This window comes from Chlorocebus sabaeus, chromosome 21 (assembly GCF_047675955.1).
Source record: "Chlorocebus sabaeus isolate Y175 chromosome 21, mChlSab1.0.hap1, whole genome shotgun sequence".
NCBI classification, from domain to species: domain Eukaryota; kingdom Metazoa; phylum Chordata; class Mammalia; order Primates; family Cercopithecidae; genus Chlorocebus; species Chlorocebus sabaeus.
The window spans coordinates 103,949,971-103,964,225 of NC_132924.1; the positions used below are offsets into that span (position 1 = coordinate 103,949,971).

Genomic DNA, 14,255 nt, shown 5'->3' on the forward strand with positions numbered 1-14,255 from the left:
AGATTTTACATGAAAAGGGCAAGACAGTGGATAATACGATAAAGCAGCCTGGATGGAAAAACTTCAGACAAATAGTTCTGAGCTCTTCTCAAAAGAGAGGGTCAATTTTTTAAAAATCTCAAAACCACCCAAAGGGAAAAAAAAGGAATAAGTACTCCAGTTTATCCTTACCCGGATGAGCATGAATTCTTCTAACAGCCAGATGCACACACTTGTTTTTATGGAGGAGTTACTGCTGAGCCAAAGCCCAGGAGTCACTCAAGACTGGAGGCTGCGTGCTGCTGGAGCCCGAAATCCCCTTGATGAATGAAACTGCACATCGTAATATACACATTCAGAGCGGGCTATTGGCTAAATGAAGGCAATGCGTGTGGAAGTCTGATTTGCCACCTTCAGGGCAGGCGTCTTATATCCTAATTCAGAAAAATAACAGGCTTTTTTTTTTTTTACTCCCTAGACAGTCAAAACTAGAGAGGGTTCGTTTTTCTGTAGCATTCTCCCCAACCCTACGGAAACCACAGAGAGAACAAACCACAGTGAGATCTGACTCCTTAACTAGGCAATGCCAATGAGAAAAGAATTATGTTGACACTGGCAATTTACAAATCAATCTCACACCACTGCCAAAGCTTGTTCGTGTTACATGACTGTCTGAGAGTCATACATAGGTGTGGGGACGCTGTGGCTCATTTTTTAAGCCAAGAATTCTGAGCCATAATTTTGGGGCTCCCTGAGGGTAGCAGACTCTACCAAGGAGTGGTAAAAACTCTTAAAAAATATATTAATCTTTGTGCTATACTAGTGATCAACCAAAACATTAAAAACTAAGAATTACCTAAGTTTGGACTCAGAATCTCTGGGGAGGAGCCCAGGAAGATGAATTTTAACTGGCATCCTAGGTCATTCTACTGTCCTCTAAAGTTTGAGGGCTACCTTTCCTGTTATTGGAACTGAACAGCTGATTATAGCTGCTTCCATCTTCCTTTGTCATTCAATTATTTTGTCCTTGATTCCTGCTGAAGTCAGGAGCGACAAGAACAGCAAAGCCTCCTCAGGACAACTTGCGGCTTCTAACCCCAGGGAAATAAAAGGAGAGCCAGGTTGAGTTCACTTGGTCTCCCTTCCCCACCCACCTCTGCTTCACTCCACCAAGAGAGAAAAGTTCAAGCTGCAGAAACCTGGAAAATGCCCTACTTGAGGGCAAATAGGAATATTACACTAACAGATGCTACAACTGGAAAACGAAAAATATACTGCCGAAGAGGAAGAAAAAGAGAGAGAAAGAACACTAATGCTCACTGACTCCTTACTATTGTAGAAAAAACTGGGTTCTTGTCACAGGACCAGGAAGAGTTATGCACACAGACCCTTTGAAGGGTGAGGGGTTCCGGAATCTATTGGGCAAAAAGGAAAAAGACTCTCAGCAAAGCAAGAAGGGTTTTTATGAACAGGCCCCCATCTCACAGATTGAATCCCAAGTCACCACCCAGGAACAGGAGAGGCCAGGCTCCCGCTGCAAAGGATGAGAACTTCCTGAGGCTCCACCCCCTCCTCCCAGCGCACAGGCTGGTGGGAAACTCTCCAGGGACCTTCCCCCTTATCTTCCTCCTGCATCAATCATTACTATGTTCCAGACACCACATCAACAACTTTATATGCAGTTTTCTTTGTCACAGAAGTCTCACCAAAAAATCTTCTTCGAAAGTATCTGAACACACAAACTCAGGTGTCTACATCTTACAGCAGAGACACACAGTGCATCTTCCACGGAAGAAGCCGTGCTGGCTAAGTGTGTCCATCTCTACCCCAACTGCCCTATGAACAGAAGGGATTTCTAAAAAAGGAAACAGAGAAATACTGTTGGAAATGTATTTAAAAGAAATCATCTGTGTTTTTTGTTGTTGTTGTTGTTGTTGTTTTTTTGAGACAGAGTCTCACTCTGTTGCCCAGGCTGGAGGGCAGTGGCGTGATCTCGGCTCACTGCAACTTCCACCTCCTGGATTCAAGCAATTCTCCTGCCTCAGCCTCCCAAATAGCTGCGATTACAGGTACCTGTCACCACACCTGGCTAATTTTGTATTTTTAGTAGAGATGAGGTTTCACCATGTTGGCTGGACTGGTCTTGAACTCCTGACTTCAGGTGTTCCACCCGCCTCGACCTCTCAAAGTGTTTGCATTACAGGCGTGAGCCACCACACTCGGCCCCGTATTTCCTATTCTTATTCCTTCTTTATTCAACCTAAGATTGTATGGCCTTTCAGAAATTTCAAAGAAGTCTCCTGTCATCTGTTCTCCATTCTAACCCGTTTATTTCAATCCAAAGTACTGAGGGAAACCCCGTCATTATAATATGACTTGAAAATATTATTTAGACATCACCAACAACTATTAACATTGTTTTTTGCTTTAATAAAAGGGGTTTTATCTTTGTCTCTAATATGCACAAAGTTCCTAAGGAAACTTTCTAGAGAAGGGGAGCTCAACTTAGAAGACAGCTTATTTAGGAACAAGTTTTCCAAATCCTCCCCTGCACCTTTGTTTCAGAATGGTTATGCATGGTAGCATCCTACAACAAAGGGGAAGGAAGCTGACCTCTGACTTACTACTATGAGCGAATCTGGTACGTTTGGTATTCCAAGTGTTTTGACTAATAGGTAAATGCAGATCTGTTGGGGCAGTGTTTCTCAAGTTGTGTTAGCACTAAAGTCCCTTCTATTCCCCTAAATGAAATCTTGGGTGAAGACCAAATATCCTCACATGCTCGCTGCTGTGGTGGATGGGTGGCAGGGCCCACAGGCCTTCCTTATTTGGGCCCACTTTCTCAACTCATCCCCAGGGTGGCTACAGCGGCAACACTGCCAAACCCCAAAGCCTCTGTTTTCTATTCTCTCAGACGTTGATGATTTTTTAAATTAATACTTTATCATTTTATTTTACGGATGCCTTTGTGTCTCAAAGTGGGGCATATATTGAAACATTCTGAAAGTCATGTCAAGTCATATTTGAAATGCTACTTGCAACACTGAGCTTAGGAATCCTGGGACGTATTTGGCCAGTGTGGACCCTGACATGAAGATTATAATTTCCATCTGTATCCCTTTGAAAACAATACCCTTAATATATTTGCAAGTTCAAGGTCATTTTAGAAACACAAAATTTTGTGAAGATGTACAGTTTAAATGAATGAGAATATCATTTTGATGATTAAGATCCCTTGCCAAATTTCACTTCCACTAGTGACCATTAGTTTGCTACATAGGGGACAGTAAGTTTTAGACTATATACTAACACTCAAATATATACATACACACACACATATATACACATATACACATATATATACACACACATATATATATGTGTACACTGTGTGTGTGTACATGTGTCTGTATGTATACCTGAACTCTAAAATGGGAAATGAATTTAAAGTGCTGCTAGGTAATCATTATCAAGAAAATTATATTAATAATATCAGGTCAGCACAGAAAACAAAGACTGAAATTCCTTCATGAAGAGGCAATATGTACTTCTAAACTTCTAACAAAAGTTGAATAATCTTTTCCCTTTTCTGAGTGTTATTTCTCAGTTGGTTTTGTTTGTTTGTTGGTGGGCTGGTTTGAGACAGAGTCTTGCTCTGTTGCTCAGGCTGGAGTGCAGTGGCACAATCTCAGCTCACTGCAACCTCTGCCTCCCGGGTTCAAGCAATTCTCCTTCTCAGCCTCCCAAGTAGCTGGTATTACAGGCGCCCATCACCATGCCCAGTTAATTTTTGAATTTTGAGTAGAGAAGGGGTTTCCCCATGTTGGCCAGGCTGGTCTCGGACTCCTGACCTCAGGTGATCCGCCCACCTCAACCTCCCAAAATGCTCCGGGATTACAGGCATGAGCCACCGTGTCGAGCTATTTCTCAGTTTTAAAATGATAATGTATCTCATTTGGCAAAGCCGTCACATTTCATATGTATGTAAGAGAAAACGTCCAGAGTGAAGCAGCTATCCTGGGTCACCTGGGACTACTAACCTGAATCAGGGAAGGTCCCAATGTTCTGTAATCAATTGTCCCATAGAATAAACAGTGTTTAAAAGAAGGGAACTTTATATCCAAGCAAGTGTCAGAAGTATGTACATAGAAGGAATACAAGTGAACTGTCTTTTCAAAATCCATGTTTAACCATATCCTTCCTTTCAGAATACTCTCAACTTCCTATGATTTCTATTTTAATTTATTATTGACAATAAAATAATTACGGAAGCACTGTAGTAGAACTTACAGTATCTTAAAATAGTCAACCTCTTTCCAAGAACATCCTAGCACTTTGGGAGGCTGAGGCGGGCGGATCACCTGAGGTCGGGAGTTCAAGACCAGCCTGGCCAACATGGTGAAATCTCGTCTCTACTAAAAATACAAAAATTAGCTGGACGTGGTGGTGGGTGCCTGTAATCCCAGCCACTTGGGAGGCTAAGCCAGGAGAATTGCTTGAACCCAGGAGCCAGAAGTTGCAGTGAGTGGAGATCATACCACTGTACTAAAGCCTGGGCAACAGAGTAAGACTCCGTCTCAAAAAAAAAAAAAAAAAAAAAAAAAGACAGAGAAATAATGACATTAAAGTAGTTCTCAAGTACTTGCTTATGTTCCCAAAATGTATCTATATATTTGTGGTTTAGGACTGAGGCTACTTTTCCCTTAGGAATATTGCTGCTAATGATAGTACCCAGGTCATTTCACAAAACTTATTTCATATCTTGTATTCTATATGTAATATTATATATCCCAATGAAATATATTTTAATTGTGTTGCAATACTAATAATTACATAAAGTATAAAATAATAACTAAGAATGATTTTATCTGTATGCAAGTAGAAGAAGGTTTAGTCAGGAGGAAGCCAACTGAGAGACTCAAGAGCTTTGGAAGTTGATGACACTGGTTATTATGCCTTACTTTACCTTTGTGCTTTTCCCTTGATACGATTATATCACTATTCTCTTTTTTTTTTTAAAGAGATGGGGTCGCCGGGCACGGTGGCTCACGCCTGTAATCCCAGCACTTTGGGAGGCCGAGGCGGGCAGATCACCTGAGGTCAGGAGTTCGAGAGCAACCTGACCAACAAGAAGAAACCCCATTTCTACTAAAAATACAAAATTAGCTGGGTATGGTGGTGCATGCCTGTAATCCCAGCTACTCGGGAGGCTGAGGCAGGAGAATCGCTTGAACCCAGGAGGCGGAGGTTGCAGTGAGCCAAGATTGAGCCATTGCACTCCAGGCTGGGCAACAAGAGTCAAACTAAGAGCCATCTAAAAAATAAAAAGAGATGGGGTCTTGCTATGTTACCTGGGCTGGACTTGAACTCTTGGGCTCCCAAATAGCTGGGTCTACAGGCATGTACGACAGCACCAGGCTATATCACTACTCTTAAGCTCATCCGCTATGACTAATACCACTGGGGGCTCTCCAAAATTACTAATACACTGGGGGCTCTCAAAGTGGGAAGAAAGAAAAAAAGCTTAGAAACAGAAACAGATTTACTTGAAATATGAAAGAAATGTGATAAAAAGTATGTATGAAATTAACAAGATGATGACCTCAAAAAAAGGCAGGAAGAGAAAAGAACATAATATTCAAAGTTTTCCCAACTTAGATGGAAAAGGTACTGGACTGGTCATATGACCTGAACCAGGACAGCCTGACTGCTGTGTGGAGCAGAGGACAAGAGACTGACCAAAGGCAGGCGATGTGTGTGACCAGCCATGTGCATGCCTGGGACGTGTGCAAAGCCAGTGTGTATGAACTGGGAAGGCCTTGTGTGGCAAACTTGGTAGGAATTTAGTGGTCAGTCTTTCAAAGAGATAGTTATTTGGTCTGGCTGGTGACTCAACTGATGAGAGCCCAAAGTTAAGAGTTCAGTGGTGGTGTCTTTTCGGCTTCATGGTCACAGAGCATGAGCAGGAATTAGCCCCCAAACATGGTGCTGGCCAAGAAGGACCAAGCCAGAGCCCATGGACAGCTCAGTATAAAGCAACAAGGCCTCTAGGGCTCTGTTCTTACAATAAAATCATTTTTCTGCATGACACTCTTAATTTCTTACTTAACTGTGGAGAAGAAGAGGGGAGTAGATATTAAGATATCAGAATCTGAAAAATCCTTTACTATTAACATAGCTAACTTAAAACTGTTTACTGAAAATGATCATTGGACCCTATCTTATAATAATGAGTTTTATGCATTTAATATTATGAATATGGTCTTTTAAATGATAACACAAACTATGCCCTTACTAAATAGGCTGGTGACATGTTAAAGTGTGAGTGTGAGAGAGAGACAGAGAGTTTGTGTGAGAGAGAGTGTGTGTGTGTGTGTGTGTAAGGCTGGTGAATTCCAGTTCCAGTAGCAGGGGAAGTTAGGGAAGGGAAATGATCAGGAAGAGATTTTTGGTTATAATCAATGGTACCTTTTTTGGTTCTTGACAACAATCAAACTGGTCTAACCCAGTGTTTTTCCAACTATAGGGTAATCCATTAGTGGGTCGTAAAATAAATCCAGTGCACTGAAAGCAGCATTTTTATGAAGATGAAACAGACTAGAATAAAATAGAAAATAAGAGTTCACACTTAGTAGGGCAACTATTTTTTCATAAAATAGTTTCATGTATGTGTATCCGTTGCATGTACTTTTCCATGATGTAAAACACAATCCTTTCTGTGAGTTCGAGGAAAAACGGTCTATTAGAAAAGAAGATTAAAACTCATGTGTGAAATTACGTGAGTGGATCTTGTGTGAGTTTAATTTTAATCAGTGCTATGCTTCTGTGTCCTTAACTTGGAAACCAACCCACAAATCAAGATGCATTTACATTAATAATAAACAATTCTAAAGATATCATGCAAGTCATTATTCACTCATTCACCCAGTGTGGTGTCTACTCTCCCCACATGAGGGGTTATGTGGAGAGGATAAAATCTGAGAAAAAAAAAAAAATCCATGAAATAGGGTCATATACTAATGGCTAACATATATTGAGTGTTTATTATGTGCTGGTAGTATTTTAAGTATTTTATACATCATTAACTCATTTTATCCCCTTAATATTCCCATGGAGGTAGATACTAATATTATCCCTGTTTTCCAGATAAAGAATCTAAGAAATGGCCAAGTGCGGTGGCTCACGCCTGTAATCCCAGCACTTTGAGAGGCTGAGGTGGGTGGATCATGAGGTCAGGAGATCAAGACCATCCTGGCTAACACGGTGAAACCCTGTCTCTACTAAAAATACAAAAAATTAGCCAGGCATGGTGGCGGGCGCCTGTAGTCCCAGCGGCTCAGGAGGCAGAGGCAGGAGAATGGCGTGAACCCGGGAGATGGAGCTTGCAGTGAGCCGAGATCATGCCACTGCACTCCAGCCTGGGCGACAAGCGAGACTCAGTCTCAGAAAAAAAAGAAAAAAAAAAGAATCTAAGAAATTAAGTCAGTTGCTTAAGAGGCAGAGCTAGTATCTGAACCCAGGAAGTCTGGGTCTAGAATCCTGATCCCAACCATATCGTATCCTTAACAGTTAATACCACAGTCATCCATAATGGAGAGTAAGACTCATATTGGAGAGAAAAGGAGGGGAAAAAACACATAATGGAAACACTACAGCCTGTGCTTTGCTGTCTGTCCTCATTTCTCCTGCTGCTCAAGTATAGTCCATAGTCTATGCTACAGACAGCCTCTTTTCCACCTTGATACCCTAATGCATCCTGAACACAATTCTTAGCAAATTCATTCAAACTCCATCTCTTTCTTCCTTCTCTAGAAAACATGTAAGAATGCAATTGAATGTGTTCTTATTTTTCTGTACTGAATCTAACTCTTATTTATTTCAGAGTTAAAAGGAATTCATTCTCTGGTGTTGGTTCTTAAAACTTTTGTATGAGCCAGTCATTTCTAACACATCTTCCAGGTCTTATCTCTCCAAACCAGTGAATCCTGTCACAGGGGCGATTGCTGCTAGTCTGGCTAGACAGAGCTCCTAGGGGTGCCTCTTTCTTTCACCCACTTGTGCTACTGTCCTCATTGGTTTTGAATAGAACCCAAAGAAATTTCAGGTATAATGTACCCTGTGACAAGTGTACCAATGTGTTTCAGAAGACATATGAAAAGATACGTGCCAAGAGATGTTTTATTCCTCTCATCTACCCACCCTTGTCTTCAGGTTATATAGTAAGTCCTATAGAGAGGGCCTAGACAGATAGTAAAGTCAGTAAAAATCAACACTGTTTTTGGTAGCATGGTTACCTTTCCTAGGAATTGTGTCCACGAGTAAGAACCCTACTTTTTAAATGCTGTTTAAGTGCTGGGTAAACACAATAAGCACTGTGTCTCTCATACGTGAGTTAAAATGGCCAGTGCATATAAATCCTGCAACTGAAGGACAAACAATATTTCGGTCTTCATCTGCCAACATATCTTGGCCACATAATTTGATATTTTGCTATTGAAAATGCCTTTTGGCCAAACAAACATAGCATCTTTGAAACATTTTTTAAAAATCTTTTAAAATTAATGTATCATGATGGACAGCACATTGTGATATTGAGAATTAAATTATTAGAATAATTTGGTATTATTTAAAAACACGATGAAATATGCAGATAATCAGGACAAAATCTGGTCAGGTGCAGTGGCTCACGCCTGTAATCCCAGCACTTTGGGAGGCTGAGGTGGATGGCTCATGTGAGATTAGGAGTTCGAGACCAGCCTGGTCACAAGATAAAACCACGTCTCTACTAAAAATGCAAAAATTAGCCAGGCGTGGTGGCGCCTGTAATCCCAGCTACTTGGGAGGCTGAGGCAGGAGAATCGCTCAAACTCAGGAGGCAGAGGGTGCAGTGAGTCGAGATCGTGCCACTGCACTCCAGTCTGGGTGACAGCAAGACTCCGTGTCAAAAAATAAAAAAAAAAAGACAAAATCTTTTTTGTCGTAAGTAGACTGTGACAAGGCTTTACCATAATTTGCTTGTATACACATTCTCCAAATAACTTACTAAAATGAAGACAATGAAAGTTTAATATTCCTTTGGAAAATACAGTTAAAGTAGAGTGCTGTGAAAATAAAATTTCTCATTGAATAATACTGTTGACATGCCAGTATCAATGTCATTCAAGAAGCAGGAAATACAATTTTACTATTCATCACTGTAAAACTGTAAGTTATTTTTAGGTACATTTAGGTAATTTCTCTCAATAAACAGATTAAACCATTTATTTCTACCAAGTATTCTTTGTGTTTAAAACCAATACTTTTGGCATGGGCTGGGACAGATTCTCTGTAGTTTACAAAAAAAAAAAAAAAGGATGATTCAAGTATGTACCAAACTAGTCTACCAGCTTCTAAGAAATATACAGCTTTTAGATAAAAGAGTAGTAATGTCTGCACTTAATTAATATGACACATTTTGCAAGCGGTATTAACATGCTGGGACTTTTTTGGGTGATGATGTTCATTTTCCCTGCCCCATTTACCCTGTTTCATTAGCTGCAACTGGGACCAAGAGGATTCATTTTTAAGATCAGAAGAGAGTAGTGTCTGGTTGTGGGAATGAGAATTTTTTTTTTGAGACGGAGTCTCGCTCTGTCACCCAGGCTGGAGTGCAGTGGCGCGATCTCCACTCACTGCAAGCTCCGCCTCCCAGGTTCACGCCATTCTCCTGCCTCAGCCTCCTGTGTAGCTGGGACTACAGGCGCCCACCACCGTGCTCGGCTAATTTTTAGTAGAGACAGGGTTTCACCGTGTTAGCCAGGGTGGTCTCGATCTCCTGACCTCGTGATCCGCCTGCCTCGGCCTCTCAAAGTGCTGGGATTACAGGCTTGAGCCACCGCACCCGGCTGAGAATTTTTTTTTTTTAATTGGGAAGCTGAATGGCTTATGGGGCAGGGGATGGGAATCAAGGGTAGGAACGCAGCCTGAGCTAGTGTCATGCACTAATGTCATATGCTCATGGTTAATATGAAAACTGTATCGACCCAGGAACAAATAATGTGAACAGCCTTCTAAACAGTAGCATTTTGTTTGTTGAAGCAATCTGGCAGAGGCCTCTCTAGAATATAGGAATTAGGGGAGTTGTTCTCTGAGTTGAATAAAGGTACACGCAGCTTGGAAGGACAGGGAACTTCTCAGGGAGCAAGTACTGTTAGAGAAGGAAGTAGTTGCAGTTTTAAAAATTATCCCATAAAACCTTCATTGTCATTGAGGCAAAGAGTGGGCCTCTCTCTTCCTTTCCTATCTGTACACATGGCAGGCTGCCCTCAATCTAGCAGAGTGGAAAAATAGTGTGAACTGGGTATGAGTAGGTTTTGCTTTCCACTACATTTTGCTAAGACAAATACTTTCCAAGCTGGGTATTTAAAAACAAAAAAGACTGAGGTTTAACATTCATTTTTCAAAATTATGAAACATCTGTTGAATAAGTACTACTTATTTGTCAGTAAAAGGTTTGTTCTTTAATAGCTCTGTGGCCTTGTGCAATTCTCATCAGTTTGGAGACTCAGCTGCCTCGTCTGTAAATTGAAAATCTTAAGGTAGATGTCCTCTAATCTTCCTCCCTTCTCCAAATTTAAATGGTTAATTATTTTGTGACTTTATTTTCTCCTCCAAATATCCTTGATCTAAGTCTTCCACAAATTTCACTTTAAAAGGAGGGTGAAGGGTGTGCGCTGGCTCACACCTGTAAGCCCAGCACTTAGAGAGGCCAAGGCAGGCGGACGGTTTGAGTCCAGGGTTTTGAGACCAGCCCGCACAACATGGCAAAACTCTGTCTCTGCAAAAAATACAAAGACATTAGTCGGGCATGGTGATGCATATCTGTAACCACAGCTACTTCGGAGGCTGAGCTGGGAGGATCACCTGAGCCTGGGTGGTTGAGGCTGCAGTGAGCTGAGTTGTGATGGTGCCACTGCCCTCCAGCCTGGGTGACAGAGTGAGACTGTCTCAAAAAAAAAAAAAAAAAACATGGAGGGGGCAGGGGCTGGAAATAGTGAAGGAGGGAAGACGGGAGAACTTGCCAAGACCGATTCAAGTGTTAACTGCTTGCTCTGTCCTGGAGTATACAGTTTTAAGAATAGGCTTATGAATTTCAATTTACAATGGAAATAAAATTAACTATGTAGTAATTTTAATTTGGGGGCAGTATTTGGAACATATCTTAAATTATAAGGAGAGTCCTCTTTTTCACAAATGCATACTAAGCTATTCCAGATCCAATGCCAGTAGCTATTCACTCTCAAAAACAAAGAATCTAAAACAAAAAACCTAAACAAGAAAATAATTTACAGTGAAAAGAAAGCTTTTGATTACCCATGCTAATATTCCCATTCATTAAGGTAGTAAACTGAAAATTGATTACAGGTATGTATTTATTTGCTCCCTCCACCAGAGATGCTGGATTTATTTTTTCCAATATTTATTATTTTTACAGAACATTTTATTTTATTGTGGTAAGAACACTTAATTTGAGATCTACCCTCTCAACAAAATTTTAAGTGCACAATATGGTATTGTTAACTACAGGCACAGTGCTGTATAGTGAACTTCTGGAACTTATTCATCTTGTATAACTGAACATGTACACTCACTGAACAGCAACTTCTCATTTCTCTCTCTTCCAAGCCCCTGGCAACCATCATTCTGTTCTGTTTCTATGAGCTTGATTATTTTCGATGTCTCACAGAAGTGGAATCATGCAGTATTTGTCCTTCTGAGACTGGTTTATTTCACTTAGCAGAAAGCCTCCAGACTCATTCATGTTGTCGCATGTGGCAGACGTCCTTTTTTTAATGTTGGATAGTATTCCATTGTATGTATATACCACATTTTCTTTATTCATTCATCCATCAATGAATGTTTAAGTTGTTTCCATATCTTGGTTATTGTGAATAATGCTCAATGAATGGGAGAATGTTAATATCTCTTCAAGATCCTGATTTCAATTATTTTGGATATATACTCAAAAGTGAGATTGCTGGGTCCCATGTGCAATAGTGTCAAAAAGAATAAAATGCTTAGGAATAAACTTAACCAAAGAGATAAAATATCTCTACACTGAGAACTACATAAAATTAATAAAAGAAACTGAAGAAAACACAAATAAAGGGGAAGAAAGCCCATGTTCATGGATTGAAAGAGTTACTACTGGTAAAATATCCATATTATCCAAAGCAATCTGCAGACAATGTAATCCCTACCAAAATCCTAATGGTATTTTCCATAAAAATTTTTAAAAATCCTAAAATTCATATGGAACAACAAAGGACTCCAAACAGTCAAAAACAAACTTGAGAAAGAAGAACAAATTTGGAGGCATCATAGTTCCTGATTTCTAAATGTATTACAAATTTACAGTAATTTTAACAGTACAGAAATGGCATTAAAACAGATTTATAGACCAATGGAACAGAATATAGAGCCCAGAAATAAACGCATACACATACACAGTCAACTGATCTTTGGCAAGGTTACCAAGAATACACATCAGGGAAGGATAATCTCTTCCACAAATGGTGCTCAGAAAACTGAATATCCACATGCAACATAATCAAATTGGTTCTTGTTATGGTTGGGATCTGTATCCCCACCCAAATCTCATGTCGAACGGTAATCCTAAACGTTAGAGGTGGGGCCTGGTGGGAGGCGATTGAATCATGGGGGCAGATTTCCCTCTTGGTGCTGTTCTCATGATAGTGAGAGAGTGAGTTCTGGTGAGATCTGCTTATTTAAAAGTGTGTGGCACCTCCCTCCCCAACTCTCGCTCTGTATCTTGGCCATGTGAGATGTGCCTGTTTTCATTCTGGCTTCTGCCATGATGGTAAGTTTCCTAAGGCCTTCCCAGAAACAGAAGCTGCTATGCTTCCTGTACAGCCTGCAGAACTGTGAGCCAATTAAACCTCCTTTCTTTATAAATTTCCCAGTCTCAGGTATTTCTTTATAGCAGTTCAAGAATGAACTAATACAGAAAATTAGTACCAAGAAAAGGGACATTGCTATAATGATACCTGAAAATGTGGAAACAACTTTGAAACTGAGTAACAGGCAGAGGTTGGAACAGTTTGGAGGGCTCAGAAGAAAACAGGAAGATGAGGGGAAAGTTTGGAACTTCCTAGAGACTTGTTGAATTGTTGTGACCAAAATGCTGATAGTGATATGGACAATGAAGTCCAGGCTGAAGAGGTCTCAGGTGAAAATGGGAAACTTACTGAGAACTGGAGTAAAGCTATGCTTTAGCAAACAGCCTGGCTGCAATGTGCCCTTTTGTTCTATGGATCTGAGGAACTTTGAACTTGAAAGTGATGATTTAGGGTATCTGATGGAAGAAATTTCTAGAAAGCAAAGTATTCAAGACATGGCCTGGCTGCTCACATATTAAGCAAAGAAATGACCTGTAATTTGAACTTTTTTATAAAAGAAAAGCAGAGTTTCCAAAGTTTGGAAAATTTGCATCCTGGCCATGTGGCAGAAAAGAAAAGCCCATTTTCAGGAGAGCAATTCAAGCTAAAAGACAGACAAGTGCTGATAGCCAAGACAATGGGGAAAAGGCCTCGACAGTATTTCAGAGAACTTCATGGCAGCCCCTCTCATCACAGGCCCAGAGGCCTAGGAAGACTGAAAGGTTTTGTGGGTCAGGCCCAGGGCCCAGCTGCCCTGCACAGCCATGAGAACTGCGCCCTGCATCCCAGCAGCTCCAGCTCCACCCATGGCTCAAAGGGGCCCAGGTATAGCTCAGCCACTGCTCCAGAGGATGTAAGCCACAAGCCTTGGCAGCTTCCGTGTGGTGTTAAGCCTGTGGGTGCACAGAGTGCAAGAGTGAATGAGGCTCAGGAGCCTCTGCCTAGATTACAGAGGATATATAGAAAAGCCTGGATGTCCAGGCAGAAGTCTGCTGCAGGGATACAGCCCTTATAGAGAGCCTCCATTAGGGCAGTGTGGAGGGGAAATGTAAGACTGGAGCCCCTACACAGTATCCCCACTGGGGTACTGCCTAGTGGAGCTATGAGAAGAGGGCCACTGTCCTCCAGACCCCAGAATGGTAGATCCACTGGCAGCTTGTACCCAACACCTGGAAAAGCCATATACATTCAACACCAGCCCTTGAGAGCAGCCACTGGGGCTGAATCCTGCAAAGCCACAGGGGCAGAGCTGCCCAAGGCTTTGTGAGCCCACCCCTTGCATCACTGTGTCCTGAATGTGGGACTTAAGAGTCAAAGGAGATTATTCTGGAGCTTTAA

The 14,255-nt window shown here is 41.1% G+C and overlaps 1 long non-coding RNA gene across 11 annotated transcripts in view; it reads right to left on the bottom strand.

Annotated features, from left to right (window-relative positions):
- Window positions 1-14,255, bottom strand: part of LOC103226908 (uncharacterized) — a 254,714-nt gene that overhangs the window by 108,537 nt on the left and 131,922 nt on the right. The window contains exon 5 of one of the 11 annotated variants that reach the window (XR_005242310.2): window positions 172-1,394. The exons of the other annotated variants lie outside the window; for them this stretch is intronic. This is a non-coding gene — a long non-coding RNA (uncharacterized lncRNA). The remainder of the gene's footprint in view (window positions 1-171; window positions 1,395-14,255) is intronic. 11 annotated transcript variants of the gene reach the window in all.